Source organism: Temnothorax longispinosus, chromosome 3, assembly GCF_030848805.1.
Source record: "Temnothorax longispinosus isolate EJ_2023e chromosome 3, Tlon_JGU_v1, whole genome shotgun sequence".
Taxonomy (NCBI): Eukaryota; Metazoa; Arthropoda; class Insecta; order Hymenoptera; family Formicidae; genus Temnothorax; species Temnothorax longispinosus.
The window spans coordinates 19732911-19753987 of record NC_092360.1 but is presented as its reverse complement, the minus strand read 5'-3'; the positions used below and the strand labels follow the sequence as shown (position 1 = coordinate 19753987).

The window sequence follows — 21077 nt, the reverse complement described above, 5'->3', positions numbered from 1 at the left end:
GTTTCTTCCCGTCCGGCTCGTACACCGTCGTAGACACGGGAGTCGTCTTTATGGTCGGGTTGTTCACCCGCACCTGACTCGCGTCCGCTCCGATTGTTGTCGATGTATCGCCTAACTTCGCGTTGATTTTCCCGTGCGAGTTCCAATTCCTCGGTCATTCGTTGCATTTGCACGATGAGTTCCGCGTTTTGTTGAATCAATCGTTGATTCTCTATTTCCGCGCGTTGATTGCTCAAATTTAATGCATGATTATTCTCAGCGTTCGCGTCTAGCGCATCCTGCTGCGTCTGCGATTGGTTTTGATTATCCATATCGTCTTCCCCGTCGCGATAAACAACTATGGGAATATTCTGATTTTGCGTTTGACTCGCGTTTATTCTCGCTCGAATTTGATCTTCCGGCGTCGCTGGTCCGTAAGATCGCGTATGTAAAGAAGACCAATTACACGTGCATGCAATATTGCACTCTTATTTATCAAATTCAATTTTAACTTTTTATATATTTAACGTATACGTTATGTACTTACTTTTTGCCGCAGCAATACCCGAAATTCTTCATTGTGGTATCTATATTCACCTCAAAGTCTTCGCAGAGCTGTTTGGAAAAAAAAAGTAGTAAATTATACGTGAACGAACACGTGAAGTATGTTTGTGATAATTACCAATCATGCCATGTCAGATAATTACCTTATCGGTGATTTTTTTGAGGTATTCATTGCCGTGTCGTGCGCTCTTGGCATTCTCAATCATCATCCATACGTCATCGTCTATGAACTCCCATGGGTCCCCGTACATGTTCCCCGTCAACTTTTCTGCAATCTTTTCTACTGATTTCTTCATCCTACTTTTTTTGAAGATATTATTCCGCGATATTACGCCCACGGGTGTCCTCGGTAAATTTGGCATACTCTTTTGGGACTTTGCGTGCGCCGCCTTGCTACGACGCTCCTTTTTCGGCCCCGTCTCGTCGCGTAAATTTTAGCCCCTTTTTGAAAAAAAAAATTTTTTCCCCGATCGCTAACGCTTTTTCTCGTCGAATCGTTACGCCCCACTCGTACGACCCTCTCAACGCGTTTTTTTCGTCGCCGTATCGTTTTACCGTACGGTTTCGCGTTCCCTTGGCGCACGTTGTTACAGTGGTTCGCTCAATTCGGTATTTCGATTTTCGCGTTGCTATATCAGTTTCGCTTCGGACTTTACCGCGTTCAACAGGCTCTTCGCCGATTTTATGCTTAATAGCTATTTATTTTCCCACCCGGTATGTAACACGCTCGGATTTCGAATCTCGACGTACGCGTCACCCGGTCTGTGAGACTGTTCGCGGAGTACCTTTCGTATCTCCTACTTAATATATATAACGGGTGTTCGTGAAACACTTTAGTAGTTATACTAGGCGGGTTCTAACTCGGGAGCTCCGAGGGGGGTGAGGGAGGGGGGTATCGGATTTCGCAGGGGGAGGGGGAGGGGGGAGGAGCGAGGTATCGGGTTACACAAGGATATCGGGTTACACAAGGGTATCGGGTTACACAAGGGTATCGGGTTACACAAGGATATCGGATTTCGCGGGGAAGAGGGGGGAGGGGGTTGACCTTGACATAACACCGGGATGACTCACCGGGATGACTCACCGGGATTACTCACCGGGATGACTCACCCGCGCCGCGGGTTCGCGGTCGCGGTCACGCCGCGGGATCCGCGTGGGCCGCGGGGGCCGCGTGGGGGGGCCGGCAGATCTACTATCTAGCGAAACCACTGCCAAGGGAACGGGCTTGGAAAAATTAGCGGGGAAAGAAGACCTTGTTGAGCTTGACTCTAGTCTGGCACTGTAAGGAGACATGAGAGGTGTAGCATAAGTGGGAGATGGCAACATCGCCGGTGAAATAACACTACTTTCATCGTTTCCTTACTTACTCGGTTAGGCGGAGCGCGTGCCCCGAGGGCTTCATGCCCCGGCGGTCACGGTGTTCTAGAGCCAAGCGTGTCAGAGTGGCGTGAGGCCTCGCGGCCGATCGCCGTTAATACTCCCGCGTGATCCGATTTGAGGACACTGCCAGGCGGGGAGTTTGACTGGGGCGGTACATCTGTCAAAGAATAACGCAGAAAACTTGCAACAGATGCCGACATAGATGTAATACAATATGGATGTTCAGCACATATATTAAATTTACTGGCAAAGGACATTGAAAATTCCGCAACTACAGATAGTATTTTAAAAATTATTAAATATTTTTTAAATAAACATCTGCCTTCTGCACTATTCAAACAAGCTGGTGGTAAAAAACTTAAAATGCCTTTGGAGGTAAGATGGAACACTATGAATGATGCGATAAAATCATATCTAGACAACAGAGGAATACTGGTTCAGTTATGTCAAGACCGTAAAGAAGACATTAATCCCGATATTATAAAACTTGTAAATGGTACTCAACTAGTAACAAATGTTGCAGATTTAATGGCACGTCTTAACCCAATTGCTATTGCGTTAGATAGAATGCAGAGCGATACAACGAACATTTCAGTCGCCGTTGAAATATGGTACAAATTAGAAATGGACTTAACTGACCAACCATTACCTGTTAAAACATTTTTATAAAAGAAGAGATATGGCATTGGGACCACCACATTATTTAGCAAATATGATTGATCATCGATTTCTAGGAGAAAGACTAAATAGCACTTAAAAAGAACAGGCGTTTGAATTTCTTAATGCTGTAAATCTTTATTATATTATTTGTAATGTCACTAATCACTAACAACTAACAACTAAAACAAGGCCATTTTCTATAAAATTTTTATTTGGCACTCAATTTCGGAATATAAATCCGTTAACTTGGTGGAAATCTGTGACTGTTCCTGAGTTTGAATGGCCAGAGAAAAAGAAATTTCTTGAATTATGCAATCAGTTACTTACTTCTGTTGCCGCAACAGCAGGTCTTGAAAGGTTCTTTTCGAATTTTGGGATAATTCAGTCGAAGCTTCGTAATCGACTAGGAAATGAAAAAGCTAGCAAATTAGTTTTTATGTTCAAATATTTAAATACTAGTAAAGTTTGAGCGTGTCTCTGAATTTCTCCTACCGCCAAACTGCGACACGTACTTTTCGAAATCATCCGGTGCACGATATTTTTCCGAACCCCTATGGAGCATATGCTCGCTAAAGGTGCGCTAATCCAGGTAGATCAACTAGATCTTTATTATAGCCTGTAACATATTTTATCTCTAGATAAATAATTTTTGAAATTGACAATACGGAACATTAATTACCCTTTTCGGTACGGAGAGTGACTATAGTCACTGTCCACTATACTGCTCACTGCAGTCGAGCAACTTGAAATGTTAACTTGAAAAATGCTTCTGTTAATATATTTTTTAAATTGTTCTTGTTATTGAGTTTTATTACATACTAGCATGCCTCGCCGGGCTTCGCCCCGGAGAACATGTGTATTAAGACACGCAAATAGTCTCTGCTATGATCTCGGTAACAAAAAATTATACACTTTATAGTTCTCCCTGGGAAATTCTACCCCTATTTCATATACTTTTAATAAAAATTTGGTCAATTATTTCTCGAAAAATTAGAAAAATTAAAAAAACCGGTTTCCAGAAAATCGGTAAAAAAAACTATACACTCGAAACACTTCTGATACCGGTTTCCAAAAAAATCAATATTAAAAGTATATGAAATTTAATAAAAATTCGGTCAAATGATTTTTAATTTCAAAAATTTCAGTACCGGCTTCCAAAAAGATCGGTAACAAAAAATTATACACTTTATGGCACTCCTCGGAAAATTCAACGCCTGTTTTATATACAATTCTTTGAAATTCCGTCAATTATTTACCGAAAAATTGAAGAAATTAGAAAAACCGGTTTCCAAAAGATCGGTAACGAAAAACTATACACCCTATAGCACTCCCCGGGAAATTCTACCCCTATTTCATATACGTTTGGTAAAAATTCGGTCCATTAGTTTCCGAGATCATAGCGGACAAAAAAAATGCAAACCCTGTTGCTTTATAATAATAGTATATATATATATTATATATATATATATATATATATATATATATATATATATTGTTATACATATAATATATATATTATATATTATATATTACTGCATAAATATCACGATATATATCAACGATATATATCCGATATATATCACTGATATGTATCCTTCGAACCCTGGTGACTACCCAGGAGCCTTAAAGGATAGATTTGTCACATTGTGCAATAAAATTGGTATTACAGAAGCACTTAAATAGTGCGGATGTTAGAAATGAAGTTCAAGTATTCGTACGCTTCTGTTTGGTGTATGCCAAGAGAGTAGATAAGTGATGTTATCTGTACAACCTTTCTCTGTTTTTTTTATTGTTAGTTTTAGGTCCGTTTTCATTTTCTTTTTTATTATGTATTTCTGTGGATAATTTAAATAATTGTTTCAAATTAATATGGCAACACAATATACAATTTTATTACACAGAATAAGGATACAATTTACATACCATACGCGTGGCCATGCGGGGTACCATATAAAAGCCAGGCTTAAGTGTCTGGAAACAGATGTGCAATGGCGGAAATAGCAAAAGAAAGAACGGAATTGTGCTTATTGCGTTCATTTGTTAATAGCGCATCCTAAAGTCCAAGTCTAAAGTAGATAGATAAAATATCGCAATTATCCCCCATTTTGACTCTACAACTATGCGACCACACAAAGAAACGCGTACATACATATAATGTTTCACACACAGAATCAGGTTAGGAAAATTGCACTTAATGTGTAGCTATGTTACATTATGCAATAAGATAAGTCTACATTATGTCCATTATTCGACGCCATTTGACTCTATATGTTAAAGCATTGAGTCTTATGAATTGCGATTACAGACATCTGTATATTATATACTAGACTGCTAATTTCCACAAAATCACTTCCACGTGGATCTGAAAAGTATGTACATAGCTCATGCGTTTTGTAAAAGATACGAATGTTACTTAATTGGTTGAATTTCAAGCAATACGTGTTACATATCTACTATTTCCTCTTTTATTTACGCCACGGATGCGCAGATGCTTACTCGTCATATATATGTAATACATATTTTTTGGAATCCATTATTTTGATAAGGTATAAAGGAGTAGCAATTTAGTATACAATACACACATACGTAACGCATACATACATGAATCTAATGGATAGAACAGAGGAGGTATCTTTCTTGCTTCACTAGTCAGGTATGGAACCATAGATCTTATGCAGGTTAATTGTTACAAAAATATAATTACCGTAATCAGCTGATTCACGTAGAATTTTGCTATCTGCTTTCGTGTTTGCTCGGTTATATATTAATTTTTTGTTTTTTATATGTTTTTATTGCGGTCTCTTGCGTTTTTTCCCAATTACTTAAGGAGGTTCGATGGTTTCATCGGAGGGAGTAGTGGGACGCGGGGGTTTTGGAAACAGCGCACTAGCGTTTGAAGTAGTGGGAATGAAGGGGATTGCTCTGATTGGTCGCCGCGTGTATAATGCGTGCTGCTGTTCACGTCGTTCACGACCATGACAGTCTATGCAGACGAAAAATCAAGCAATTTATGCTTTAATAATTAATTTTTCTACGAAATGTGCGGTAACTTTCCCCTTTCTTCCGCTCATTTATTTGTAACATATTAAGTTACATGTGCAAATTTCTTTTTCTTTATCATTTGCATTTTTTCTTGCACTTATTTCATTCTGAAGGTATATGCAATATGTCATTTCCCATAAAAACCATAAAAACCTATGTTAAAAATGCAGCCAGTTTCATGCAATTTTAATATGTTGTTCTGGAATGCAAAATAGAATTATGTGAATTTTTTGGGAATTTTTCACCGTCCCGTTTTGAAATAAATCTACTCCAAAAATTGTACTTTTTAGGTTTTTGGAGTAGATTTTTTTCAAAACGGGACGGTGAAAAATTCCCAAAAAATTCACAATTTTATTTTGCATTGCAGAACAACATATTAAAATTTCATGAAATTCTCTGCATTTTGTTGTAGCCATCGAACCACCTTAAATGTTCAAAAATTGGGCCTGCGATATTTGGTGAGCAAAAGCATGTAGCGAAATTTAAGACAATATTGACCATGGACTGGCAATACATATATAGCACATCTTGTCACGTACTTCTCTCTCTAAAGTGTCCGGAAGCACCGAAAGAGGAAAAGAGAGAGAAATATACTTCTCTCTCCAAAGTGTCCGGAAGTATGGAAAGAAAAAAAGAGAGAAGATGGCTCTTTCTCTAATTTTTTCTGTACATTATAATAAACTGTAGGCAGTTGCCAGTCCATATCTATAAGGTCCGTGTATTGGACGAATCGTTGTCCATGGATGTATAATATAGATGTCTGTGATTGCAGTACTTTGTCTATCCAGTTACTTTAGCGCGTCTTATCCTAGAGCGTCTAATCCAATAGAGCGCGCGTAAAATGAACACACATCTACCCCTTCTTAAGAAAAAAGTTATTTTGCTGCATACATTGATAAGTAATCAGTTCGTTTTATAACGACTGACTACTTATCAATGAACGCTCTAAAATGTTCGTACTCCAACAGAGCGTCGTGGTGTATGTTGCGCTTGATCAAAAAGATGATTAGGTTCTGTCTGTAGTGAACCGCGGATATTAATATGTGTTTTGTTTCGAGATTGTTCGGCATGTCTCTTGAGAAACATCGTCTTGTTCATTCCGTTCATGCGATTTAAAACTCAAAGACTACAGGAGTGTTTACTTTCTATGGAACGCATTTGATTTACACGTTTTATCCAGGAACAGCCATCATCGAACGACATCTTATAATGCAACTTTCTCAATCGATCTGTAATTCTATCAAATTTCCATTTTTTATCTTTCAAATAATTTTTACACGCTACTCTCTCTCCGCACGAGAAATTTGCATTTAATGTGTTTGTGTTACTAAGAGTTTGAATTTTTTCTGCTAGTTTTTGTCGGAACACAAAGGGCATTAACTCAGTCAGAAGTTATTAAATTTAACACTTTTCGTTGTTCGAAAGCGAGAAAAATGTAGTCAATCAACCGAAAGCTTCTGACAGTTTTATTTTATTTAGTAGGTATAACATTACACCTAATCTAGTGCATAGTTTTCTGTTGAGAACATTTCCGCAAGAGACATGTTATTGCATATAGCATTGTTCTATACTGTAATAATAATTTATTTAATGCTAAAATTCTTTAAGACTCTTGATAATAAAAAATAATATAGTGATTTGGTTATGAGAGTGACAACGCGGTTCTTGGTGCGTAATTTATAAGAACTATTTATTTTTAAATTACAATAATTTCCGTACGTTATTTAATGCTAAATCGACATTTAAAGAATCACAGTTTATACGATGTAAAACTTGTTTGTATAAAACGTTCAGCCTGACCATTTGTTGGTATATTATACGAAGCCGTATACTTTATGTTTACCATTTACTCGTAGGAATTATTGAAATTTATGTGAAGCAAATGTTTTACCATTTTCCGTAAATACAGTTTGTGTGGTAGATCAAAACTATTCCAAAAAAATTTTTTTATTTGTTTCCGATTGATTCCGATCATTTCCGACACAGTAGGTGGAGGAGGGATATCACGGAATCACGCGTTCCATATAACATTATTTAATATTTGAAAGCAACATTAAAGTCATAATTTTTAAACGCTGAACATATGAACACTAATGAAATTGTAGTTTATACGTATAATAATACATATTTCGAATATTATATTTCGAAATACCCGAGAAAAAAATTGGTATAATGGTCAGATTTAAAATATATTATTAAATATGAAAGGATCTGAATTATATATGAAAAGATCTATTTTTATATGATTATATGTAATCAGATCCGAAATTTGGCGTGATATGATCATATTTTTATGTAATCATAGTCGACTTGATCTTATTACATATGACAACAGATCTGTTGTTGAAACAAAAATGGGTTAGGCATGTCAGATACGGGAAATGAAATATACAAAATTCTGATGTCAGCCACGGGAACGAAGTACGTTAGTTGCTTCTCATTTTCTCTAATAATTTTTTTGTTAAGAGGGTAGCCGCGAAATCGAGACATTACCCAAGGGACTAGGTATTTTCTATCAGTCAATTTTCATGCTTTTTCATACGATAGGTTATTAATTATTATTGCATTGTTACCAATACACTTTATATTTAAATATCTTTAAATAAATCTGATGTTTGTCTAGTATGATTGGAAAAAGTTGTATGGACATTTTGATCTTAGAAATGGAAAATAATGGAAATCTTTTTTCTCTCTCTTTTCAAGTTTACTTTCGTTTTCCTCTTTTCCTTCTTTAGAAAGTAATAATGGTTTATGGATTGTTGATAATTCAACAGTATTCTTCAACATTTCGTCTTCGTAGGGAAGCAGTGTAGTCTAGTGGCAAAAGTGACTCATAAACTGTGAGGACTCGGGTTCGAGTCTATCTGACTACAGTTGGAATATTTTGTATTTCAGAAAAGAAATACATTAACTTGCTAGTTTTCTTCCAGAAGTACACTACATATTTTTCAAGAGATTTAGTATTAGTACGAATACTATAAAATTGCGTAAGGAGCCTTAAAGAGAAGCGTCTCTTTACCTGCGTAACACGGTTGTCTTTTCGAGCGCTCACGGTATCTTGCCTTCTAATCTTTTTTCATGCCAATAGATTCTTCTTCATCGGTTTTACTTTCTTTTACAATGTTTATGGGCAAATCTAAAAATGTTGAAACTTCTTTATTGAATATTTTTTTCTCAGAAGTGTCTTCTTTTAAAAATATTCAATGCATCTAATTTTTAATTTGAAGGACTTTTGATATGGGGTATTAAAGATTAACTTAAAAATATTTGGGTTTGGAGGTTATTCCCAGGTGGAGGTGATAGATATAGTTTATTATTTCCTGTCAAGAAGATCAACTTAGAATAATAAAGATGGGTTGAGTTATGAAATTTATAAAATTTTGCTTTGTTCCAAATTGATTTCCTTGATATTAATTCTGATATTTTTTCATCACGTGTGTGTGTTCTGCTTTAAGCAGATATTTTGTATTTGACTGTTTAAAGCGCGTCAACCTATATTGGCTATATTGGCTTGGTTAGTGGCGCGCTTTACTTTATTCAAATAATTTTATAACAACATGTTAAATAATTTTTGAAAATTCTGACAGCTACGACATAACAAGGACACTTCTATTTCGCTGCGCGTGCGGCCAAGGAGCATGTTCAGTGTTGCTACATCTTGGCGGTATGACAGGAATCATAACCTGATTCCTGTCAACTTTAACGTTTAATATCTCGAATTTATTATTGTATCGCATTTATCACATTTTGCCTTATAATTGGATAAGTCCGTGTAATGGTTTCGTAGCTTGTTAGGTAGTGTGCGATTTTTTTCGGGAGACATCCCATGTTTACTTAAGCGCATCCTGAATGCTCTTATTGTGTTGTTTTTAGAAGGCACCCGAACTTCTTCGCATTTTAAAATTTTACAATTATAAAAAATCGTAACTCTTTATTTATTTTGAACAATATCAATAAAATTATGTGATGAGATATTTATTATTTGGCCAAAGATATTTAAGGGTACATATATTTACAAAGTTACAATAGAACCGGTCAAAATTGAAGCGTTTGATCTGCATTAAAATGTGGTATGATTAAAAATAGAAATAAAGTTATTATTTAAAATATTTTAATATATATTATAATTTTACGTATTATTTGATACTGTTACTCATATGAAATATGCCTACTCAGTGTTTTGTCGACGTGATGGACAAGTTCCTGGTTTTAGGTACCGTCTTACATCATTTCCATATGGTTTGTAAATAAAACCACTTTCTTCAAAGTGCTTACTGCAACCGAACTCGTTCGGCTTGTCGGGTGACCAATAAATTTGAGCCATTTTTCTCTATCCTCGTCATTTTTTGGAAGTCTTAAAAATTATGAATAACATTTTAAAAAGTTAGTTAAAAACAGTTATAAAATTATTATAGTTTATCCTATAAACTTTTGTAAAAAATAAAAATTTTCACGTATAGTCACCTGTGAAAGAATACGTCATGTTCTTGTCCATATTCCCGCTTGCAAATGCAACAAAACCCAACCATTTTTGCAGTACAAGTACACTTCAGAGTGGATTTCTAATAACAAGACAAAATTGTCCATCACTTTCCATCCAATTGCTCCCTCTCCGCTTCTAGCTGCTGGAGTCGCAGTTCGGCATCTAAAAATTAATGTAGAAGAATAATGCAAAAGTAGAAATTTTCAAATAAAGATAACAGTTAAACATTATAAGAAAGAATCTAAGAAAGCTAAAAGAAAGAAACACACATGCGCCCGGTACATGTGTATGCAAATTTTTTTACGTGATTACGTTTATTAATATGATTAACAATTTAATGTTTAATTTTTTTATCTTCTGGATTTTATATACCTTGCAACTGTTGCTCGTTTTTTTTCTGCATCCGCTCAAATTCCATTCTTTTCATCTTCTCCATCTCCAGCAATTCTTGTTGCTCCTGCTGCAATCTCTCCAATTGTTCTCTCTTTTCCCATTCTTCGCGTAGTACTCTCGCTTGTAAATTTCGTACTGTAAATGCGTACATAGCGCGTATCTAAATTATACTACAATCTTACAAGAACATGGTGTGATAAAAATTAAATACAGTAGATACATTAATCTTACCTATTTCCTCGTCGCGTAGGGCCTGCTTTTCTTCTTGCAGCAGTAATTCTAGCTTCTGTTTAACATCTTCTAGTTGTTGAACCTTGGCACCTTCCTCCTTTAACAGAGTTTCCAATTTCCGAGCTTGGATCTCGGCGGCGATTCTAGCCTGCCTCTCGTGCTATAGTTCCAGCTTGGTCTCTTCTTTTTCCTGTTTAGTAGCCTAGCAAGCAGCAATACGTTGTGAAATAAATTCCAAGTAAAATTGTTATCTGTTCTAATTAAAACATATATATTTTTCTGTTTCAATTTATTTGTTTCAATTTACTTGTCGCAAGGATCTTCTTTGATTGGCCAAACTTCTCTGATAGCCAATCTTCTCGCCCGAATGCTGAATGGCCGTTTGCAATGCCGCGAGCCACTGCAGTCTGCCTTTGTGATCCTCTGCCACTAGCTCGATGCATCTATGTTCGGGGGTGCTCAGCACGAATCTTCTATCGGGCTTTTTCACCGTTTGTCAGCGTATCGGCCAAGCAATTGGCATTCAGCAGTATTAATCCGGACGGCTCTTTCTGTTGGGGATCTTTATAATACGTCAATTCACCAGGACGCAGCACAAACCAGAAGTACCGCAACGTTGGCAGCAGGAAGCCCTTTTTCATCAAGTAGCCCTGCAATAATGGTATAATTGTAAAAAAAAAAGACGTATTGTTATTATGTAACGCGTGTAATGTGCGCTATGGCACCTCTTAAAACTATACAATATGTATCTGTATATAAACGTAAGATCGCAACGTAGTGGTGTGTCGTAGCCCGTAGCCGCCTGGGTTGTTTGCCCGTGGCCGCCTCTGGAGGTGCCGTCGGGCCGGTGGTTGGTATCGGCGGGGGTCTCGCCGGTGCCGGCGGGTTGTTGGCCGGTGTTGGTGGCGGTGCCAGAGGTTTTAGCCGGCTCGGTATGGCCTCCAGGTCGACTTTCGTCCTCTCTATCCCGGTGATCCTCGGCATGGCGCGTGGTCTCGGCTGGCTCAGTGGCGGCGGCGGGGTGGTGAGCCATTCTAATTTTCGCCGTTGCTGCTTGTCGGACCGTTGGATCGTGCAGCCGACCGTCGGCACGTTTTTGCGTGTCGGCGGTGCGCCTGCAGGTTCGGTACTCCTGGCGAGGGCGGCGGCGGCGGCGGACCCTCTGTTGAAGAGCCTCGACCAGGTATGCCCGATGTCTGGGTGGGCCGGGTCGTATTCCTCTGGCTCGGCGAGGATCTTATTAATTTCCTCGAGGATATCCCTCTCGATCGACGTTTCGCTCGTGACGGATGCCATGGCTCGTTTGTGAGCTTTTCGTTTTCGGCGTCGGTATTTATTTTCCTTTTTGGGAATGGGGCGGTTTGCTTTTCGCCTAATCTTTGGCTCTGTCGTCGTCCTCTGAATTTGTTTCGTTGTTGTTATTGTCGTTATCTCCCGGTTCCGTGTTTTCATCGTTGTCGGTTTCGGTTTCGGTACTGTCGTCGTCCTCGATGTCGTTTTCGCCGGTGTCGGTCTCGGTGTCATTGTCCTCTTCGTTGACGTCAGGCGCGGGGGCGGCGGGCGCGGGTTTCAAATCTTGTATGTGGATATGGCGGCTCCATTTGCCGCTTTTGTCGCGGAGATCGACGATTACCGGTGATACAATTCGGCGCACCTCGAGGGGCCCGCGGAACTTCGGTGCCAGCTTGGCGTTAAACGCGGCGGCTTTGTTGGAGAGTGGGTATTCGCGTTTCCATACCCACTCTCCGACCTTCGGTGCCCACTGGCGGCGTCGTAAATTATAATATTTTTCCTGTCTCTGAAAAGCGCGCGCCAGGTGTACTCTCACGAGTTCGTAGGCCTCCTCGAGGTGTCGGCGCGTTTCGTCCGGCGGAGCGGCCGCGGCGCTTGGGGCGGTCTCCCGGTTGAGAGGGGAGATTGGTTCTCGGCCGAATATGAGATACGCGGGGGTGTAGCCGGTAGCTTCGTGGCGGGCCGTATTATACGCGAACTGGAGTTCGGGGATGCGCTCATCCCAATTACGGTGGTTTCGGTCGACGTATTGCGAAATCATCGTTTTTACAACCCGGTTTGTTCGCTCGGCCGGGTTGCAATGCGGCGCGTGGACCGGTGCGTATACATGTCGGACGTTATGGGCGGCGAGCATTTTTGCGAGTTTACTAGAACGGAGCTGCGTGCCGTTGTCCGACAATATCGTGTCGGGGCAGCCGTGGCGGAATATAATCGCTTCGGCGATGTGCGTGGTTACTGTGGGGGCGGTGGCGCGGCGCAGGGGGCGCATCTCCAACCACTTGGAGAAGCGGTCCTGCATCGTTAGGAGCCATGTGTGGCTTTGCTTCGATCGCGGCAGCGGTCCAATTAGGTCGAGGGTGACCTGTTGCCACGGGCGGGTGACGGACGTGGCGTGTAGTGTCCCCGCCGCACAGTGGTCCAGAATCATCATTTTTTGTTCAAAATTGTCTACAGACCACAATTCTCAATGAAATCAAACGAATTTTTTTTTAAAATACTTGTGAATAGATAACAAAAAACGTAAGAGAAGGGTTTTTCGAATTATTTTGAAATCTGATTATGGCATAATAAAGAATTCGGAAAATATATGAAAAAAACTTAGTTTTCGGAAAATTTTTTTGGTTTACGTTGCTGAAAGTCATTGTAAGAGGTTTTTGAGGTTGCTGATCACAAATTTGATCTCAGATGAACGAAATTCAAGATGGCGGATCCAATGTGGCGCATCAAAAATCGGAAAACGATGAAAATTGAACGAAAATTTGCCTATATGGCTTATCGTACTGCTGTTATTGGGAAATATTCGAAAATATTGACATATTTAATACATGTATACCTTTAACGATTGTACCTTGAACCTACAGAACCGATGACTTTGAAGTTTGCAATGTTGCTAAGCAACGAAAATAAAAATCGCGATTCTTCGAAATTTTTTTGCTTTAAAAATTAACAATCCCTCTCAGAAGAAACCTCCATCAGTTTGGATTACTTCCGAGAGGGAAAACCTCCCCTAACAGAGGGATGAAATGTTTAAAAATTTTTGTCTCCCGTATTTACGCGATTCTCCGAAATTTTTTTGTTTTAGAAATTAACAATTCCTCTCAGAAGAAACCTCCATCAGTTTGGAGTACTTTCGAGAGGGGGAACCTCCCCTAACAGAGGGATGAAGTCTTTAAAAATTTTCTATCTCCCGTATTTGGTCGATCCCTCTGTTAGGGGAGGTTCCCCCTCTCGGAAGTACTCCAAACTGATGGAGGTTTCTTCTGAGAGGGATTGTTAATTTTTAAAACAAAAAAATTTCGGAGAATCGCGTAAACACGGGAGATAGAAATTTTTAAACACTTCATCCCTCTGTTAGGGGAGGTTCCCCCTCTCGGAAGTAATCCAAACTGATGGAGGTTTCTTCTGAGAGGGATTGTTAATTTTTAAAGCAAAAAAATTTCGGAGAATCGCGATTTTTATTTTTGTTGCTTAGCAACGTTGCAAACTTCAAAGTCATCGGTTCTGTAGGTTCAAGGTACAATCGTTAAAGGTATACATGTATTAAATATGTCAATATTTTCGAATATTTCCCAATGACAGCAGTACGATAAGCCATATAGGCAAATTTTCGTTCAATTTTCATCGTTTTCCGATTTTTGATGCGCCACATTGGATCCGCCATCTTGAATTTCGTTCATCTGAGATCAAATTTGTGATCAGCAACCTCAAAGACCTCTTACAATGACTTTCAGCAACGTAAACCAAAAAAATTTTCCGAAAACTAAGTTTTTTTCATATATTTTCCGAATTCTTTATTATGCCATAATCAGATTTCAAAATAATTCGAAAAACCCTTCTCTTACGTTTTTTTTGTTATCTATTTACGAGTATTTTAAAAAAAAATTCGTTTGATTTCATTGAGAATTGTGGTCTGTAGACAATTTTGAACAAAAAATGATGATTCTGGACCACTGTGCGCCGGTCGGGTTTGCGCGACTTTGTGCCTTAGGCACCGAGAGCAGTTTCGCACGTATTGTGCGATTTCCCGGAACATACCGGGCCAGTAATATAACTGGGCGACGCGAGCGATCGTTTTCGCGATGCCGAGATGTCCGGCGGTGGGAGCGTCGTGATTTCGGCGGAGGATCTCGGGGCGCAGTTCCTTAGCTACGCATTCCTTCCATTGTGTTTCGGGCGGGGTTTCGTTAAAGTCGAGGTTGTGCAATAGGTGCCGGTACAGTTTCCCGTCCCTCACCTCGTAATCGGGGTGTTCCCGGGGAGCGTCTTGCACCGCTCGTAGCGTCCGGCGGTACCACGAGCAGCGGGGCGGGGTCGTGACGGCGGCGGCGGTGTTTTGACGCGACAGGGCGTCCGCGACCCGGTTGAGGGCTCCCTTGCGGTACTTGATGTCCATATCGTATTGTTGGAGCTCGAATGCCCAGCGCCCCAACCTGCCGGTGGGTGCATCTAATTTTTGCAGCCAGCGGAGGGATTGGTGGTCGGTAATTACGGTAAATGAGTATCCTTCCAGATACTCGCGCATTCGCCGTATTCCCCAGATCACCGCAAGGCATTCGAGCTCGGTCGCGCTGTAGTTTCGTTCGGCCTGATTCAATGTGCGGCTTGCGTATGCGATAACCCTCTCCCCCTCCGGGAAGTTTTGCGTGAGCACGGCCCCGAGGCCGGTTGTGCTTGCGTCGGTTTGTAAGATGAAGCGTCGCGTGAAATCTGGGCACGAGAGGACCGGCGCGGAGGTTAGGGTATTTTTTAATTTCTCGAACGCGGTATTCTCTGCCTCCCCCCAACTCCAGCGGGCGTGCTTTCGCGTCAGGGCGGTGAGCGGTGCGGCGATGGTCGCAAAGTCCTGGATGAATCGTCGGTACCACGATGCCACCCCCAGGAATTGCCGGATTTGTTTTACGGTTTGCGGCCGTGGCCACTGGGCGACTGCCCGCACTTTCTCAGGGTCGGTATGGATCCCTTCGCGATCGACTATATGGCCGAGATATTGTAGGCGGTCGACGCAAAATCTGCATTTATCCGGGTTGAGTCGTAAACTGGCTGCGCGGAGGCGCCGGAATACTTCGCGTAAGATCCGGAGGTGTTCGTCGAATGTTTCCGTGATAATGATAATGTCGTCGAGGTATACGAAGACGTGCGGTTCGAGTTCCGGCCCGAGCACGGTATCTAGAAGCCGCTGGAACGTCGCGGGGGCGGAGTGTAGGCCGAACGGCATCATTTTAAAATGGTAGAGCCCCTTCCCCGGTACGGTAAACGCGGTGATCGGTCGGCTGGGTGGGGTGAGCGGCACCTGCCAGTACCCGCTCTTGAGGTCGAGCGTAGTTAGGTACTTCGCCCCGCGCAATTTGTCGAGCGTCGCGGTGATTTGGGGGAGGGGGTAGGCGTCGGTCTCGGTCGCGTCATTAACCCGTCTAAAATCGATGCAAAATCGGTGGCTCCCGTCTTTTTTCCGTACTACGACCACCGGGGAGCTCCACGCGCTATTCGATTGTTCTATTACCCCTTCCCGTTCCATTTTCTCGACCTCGGCGTTAATGATGGCCTGCATGGCTGGATTGCGCGGTCGGTACCGTTGTTTAATCGGCTCGATGTTTTCTTTAACTCGGATGTGGTGGGCGGTTTTGTCGGTTGGCCCGCTTACTCGGTCGAAGAGCGGGAGTTCTTCCGCGAGGAACTCCCGGAGTTTCTCAGCTTCGGCTGGGGTGCGTGGCGCGATGCCCTCGGTCATTGCGATGGCGGGGGTCTGGTCGTGGGTCCCGACTCGACGGGTGCGGGGATGGCGCGTCCCAACTTTGCCCAGAAATCGACCCCGAGTAGTACCGAGCTCCTCAGGTTCGGCATAATGGTAAACGAGTGCCAGATCGGCATAATGGTAAACGAGTGCCGGCGGCCTGAATTGGTAGCCGGACGCGGCCAGGTAACGTGATATGTTGCCCGTTGGCGAGCTGGACTTGCCCTTCATCCGGGGTTACGGGGAAACCAAGGTTCTGCGCGAGTCGGGCGGTGTGCTCGTTGACGAAGGAGATGTCCGATCCGGTGTCGAGTAGGGCGTCCAGTGGACGGTCTCGGATGCGCGTCTTCAGGTGCGGCCGGGGCGTGAACTTTACGGGGAGGACCGAGGGGTGGCCGGAGTTTCCGCGGTCCCGGCGTCGTTTCCCGGAGGCGGGTGGCACTCCTTTGTCAGGACGCCGTCTTTGCCGCATTGCGAACAGAATTTTCGGGCGGGACGCCGGCAGTCGAAGCGCGTGTGCCCGCGCTGTTTGCAACGCCAGCAGCACTCGCTTCGGTTGTACACGGCGGCGGTGGTCGGTGGGTCGGCGACGGTGTTTCTCGCGGCGCTGTGTTCTTGCGCTTTTGCTGCAATCGCTCGAATTCCCCCGCCCTCTGCTGCAGCTCCCGGGGGCTGCGCACATCGCTCCGCCAGATGAGGCTCTGATAGTCCGGATGCATATTTTCGTAGAGCTGCTCGACTTGTTCTTCGGTCGAGTAGCCCCCCGCCCTACGCATAAGGGTCAGTATTTGCGTCGCGTATTTTACGTATGGTTCCCCCTCTTTTTGTACGCGATCGCGGATTTCGTTGGCTAGCTGGAGCCGGTATCGTCGCGGCAGGAATGTATCTTTGAAATCGGTTAAGAACTCCGCCCAGCGGGTCCAGTTGTCGCGGTTATTCCGGTACCACAGTAGGGCGTCCCCCCGGAGTAATTCGGGTAACCCGCGTAGCCAGTGCGCGTCGGAAAACTCGTAGGCGGCCCGCAGTTCGTCGATTCGCTCCAGGAATGCCCACGGGTCCTTCCCCTCGAAATGCAACCCCCACTTCCGCATTTGGTTCATGATTTCCGTGGACGAGTTACTCGGGGGGTCGGCGTGTATCACGGTTACCGGGGTGAGCGGGAGGTCTTGATTTAGGGTTATGGCCGGGGGCGGGAGGCGGAGGGTGTCCCGTGCTTCGAACATCTCGGGGTGGTCATCGATGAATTTACTTAATCGTTTCCGGAGTTCGTCGAGGCTGCCCTCGGTGTCGAGTCCGAGTATTTTCATTTCGTGCACGAGATCGCTCTTACTGAGCCGGTAGTAAAACTCCTTCATTTTGCCGTTCTCCCAGGTCTGCTCCTTCGGTCGAGTCCCTAGAACCTAACCCTAGAACCTAACCTAGAACTAGAAGCTTCGCTTTACTCCGCATTATGAAATACATACATATGTATAGTGATGAACATACCTTGTATAATAAGAATATATGTGTATATGAGAGAGAAAGAGAGAGAGAGAGAGAGAGAGAAACATTGATGACGGAGCATTTTTCAACCTAGAACCTAACCTAGAACTAGAAGCTTCGCTTTACTCCGCATTATGAAATACATACATATGTATATGGATGAACATACCTTGTATAATAAGAATATATGTGTATATGAGAGAGAAAAAGAGAGAGAGAGAGAGAGAGAGAGAGAGTGTGTGTGTGAATTGGGCAGTCGAAATCACATTTTTTTATTTTTTTATTTTTTTTTTTAATTTATTAGCAAAATTAAGCAAAACTTTGATTTACCTTTTTCACTACATTCTTTACGTAAATCTGGTGGAGATCATCGATCGCCTCTGTCAACGCTATAGTGTCCAAAGTATTACCGCCACTATACTTGGATTCCAAAACCGCCAGAAACGTAGAAAATCTTTCCGTGAAATTTTTCATAAACAAATAGCGTCTTTTACATTTCCTTGATCTTTGTGACAAGCTAGGAACGACAAGTTACCTAAATATCCCGATAGCCGCTGATAGAGCTGAGAAATCTGCCGCATCCCACTGCAGACCCAAGGATATTACTAGATGGGAAGCGATCAGGGGACAGTTGGGCTGCGTTCGGGGAGCGCGCTATTAGCGCTATTGAATCATTTTGTCTTTATCGCTCATCAGGTGTAAAACAAGGATAGAATAAGCAAATAGCGCTAATAGCGCGCTCCCCGAATCCAGCCTTAGAAAGAGATAAAGAGTGAGGTTAACCAAAGGATAGAGTTATCCAACGGTAAAGAAATTGGCCCTTAAGATATCTTAATATTCTTATGATTTTCTAGGTGCTACTAAAATCTTTACAACATACTTCTGTTGATAATGGATCAAGCTTATGAATCTCAAGTTTATCACAAAATTTGGCTCTAGGCCCTGCCTTCGGTATTATGTGCTGAAAATCGGATATTTTTATAATTCTTATAGCCTCATAATCAATTTCGTTGGCTACAAAATCAATAACTTTCATTTAATAATATAATTATATTATATATATGCCCCGCGAAGCGAGATATTAACGGTTAAAGTTAACAGGAATTAATACACTATGCAACACTAGACTGCTCAGTATCATAAGCCATTGTATTATAATTAGTCAATGTATAATTTACACCATATAAGTAGCATCCAAAACCGAATCTCGTATTAGTTATATCAAACTATACAAACCTTTGAAGATTTCAATGAATTCTTCGTAACCCCACTCACGAAGTAAATCCAACGTCTTCTTATCTATTTTATTAGTGCACTAATACTGACAGATACAGTCTCCACTTTGTCCTCAGTTTTATTTATGTTGCCAAAATAACAGTTCTTCTTTTTTTTCTTTATAATCGTTGGGACGGCATCAGGTTTGGCAACTGAACGCCCAACTCTTTGAATTATATTATTTTCTTCAAAGTGATCCGAACATAATTTAGTAGAAAATTCTCAAAACTTTTTTATCAATTCCACACAAATCGAGCCATTATTTGCGATATTCCTCTTTTTTCGGAAATCTGTTAAGAATAAATAAATTCAAATTTACAGTAATTAAATTTCGATAAAATTTATGAAATACCGACTGTACATTCTCTGTTGCCCGCGCGGCACGAGCGCCGAACCCCGTAAACCGTCGAGACGGAGAGCCAATAGCGTAGCCGCATGTGACGAAATATATCGATCCGCAACGATTGGTAGGATCGAAGGGGGTGGGCGCGTGGTAGCGGAACGACCGAGAGATCTCGGCGATTCTTCCGTCGGCCTTCGGCGGGATCAGTCCTGCGTAAATTATAATGTAATTCGATAATGTATAACGATCAGTTGTTTGCCGGTTAAGAATCATTGTTACGAGTAAATTCGACGATATGAATTGGTTAATATACTTGTGTAGACGGCGTACGTCTAATGATTGTGAACGAGTTGTGTGGGCCGTTTTGTGACGAATAGCGGCGTAATTGTAACGTAAGTCAAATTATTTTAATACACTCATATATCGTTTGATTATCTCTCTGATTTCTTTTGACTTCCACAATATTTCTTGGGTCTCCCGACGGAACTCCCCTTGTGTTGTCTCATGATTAAAGCTTGAAATCGCTAGCCGATTACCGAATATTAGGAGAATTAGATACGGGATATGAGTTTGTTAGTTCTCATAAAACTAACTGGCGCCCAATTAATTAAGGTAATTTCGTCAAAACTTAGACACCTGGCAGCTATTGACCCAGGCCGCGCCAGGTGTCGGCATTATTCGTTAAATTCGTAGTCAGAAAAATAACGCCGGTCTCAAAGTGCTTCAACAAACGTTTGCAAAATTGTTCACAGAGGTTGAGGTTGATATAAAAGTTGAATATGTATGTATAAGTAATAACAAGAAATGAGCGATTCAAAATTCCAAATTATATGTGAAATAATTGAAATAATTATTATTATCACGATACGATAAGCACATTTAAAATTAAAATTGCAAATAATTGTTCCATGAATTTAATGATAAAAACCTTTGTCGCTCAATTTCCTTTAGCTATTGATTGCTTTATTATTACAATTTATTTTAAAACCCTTGTTATTTTAATAAATTGTTAGATGTATACTTACTTATGTTTACTCTTCAAATGTTGTTTTAACAGTCTATAGTTCGATAAATAAGATATTACTCTATTACATTTCTTACATTTTGCTTCATATTTTGGTAAATCGAAATAATATTGCCATAACTTATTAGGTAATATGTAGTCTTTATCGGAAAATATTTCGTGTTTAGTGAGGTGTATTCTTGCTGCTCGTGTTAAGTGACATTTCCTGGATACTTGAATTTTATTTTTACATTTATTGCACCTTACCACTAAATCTTTTAATCGGTCGAAATGATTCCATAAGTCAGTGCTTTTTCGGTGCCATTAGGTGGTACAGTGGACACAAATCGCCGCAACAAACATTTGCAAAATTGGTCACAATAAAGGTCGAAGACAAAAGAATGCTTTATTTATTAAAATGTATGTAAATATGGATATATAATTTAAATTTGCCTAAATAAATTAGAAATAAAAGCCAATAATCGTGTTACGTCCTGTT

The 21077-nt window shown here is 41.3% G+C and overlaps 1 protein-coding gene and 1 pseudogene across 2 annotated transcripts in view; both read right to left on the bottom strand.

Moving 5' to 3' along the window:
* Positions 1 to 21077, bottom strand: part of LOC139810405 (uncharacterized) — a 325546-nt gene that overhangs the window by 286524 nt on the left and 17945 nt on the right. The window lies entirely within an intron of this gene.
* On the bottom strand, positions 10134 to 18527 carry LOC139809848 (switch-associated protein 70-like; annotated as a pseudogene).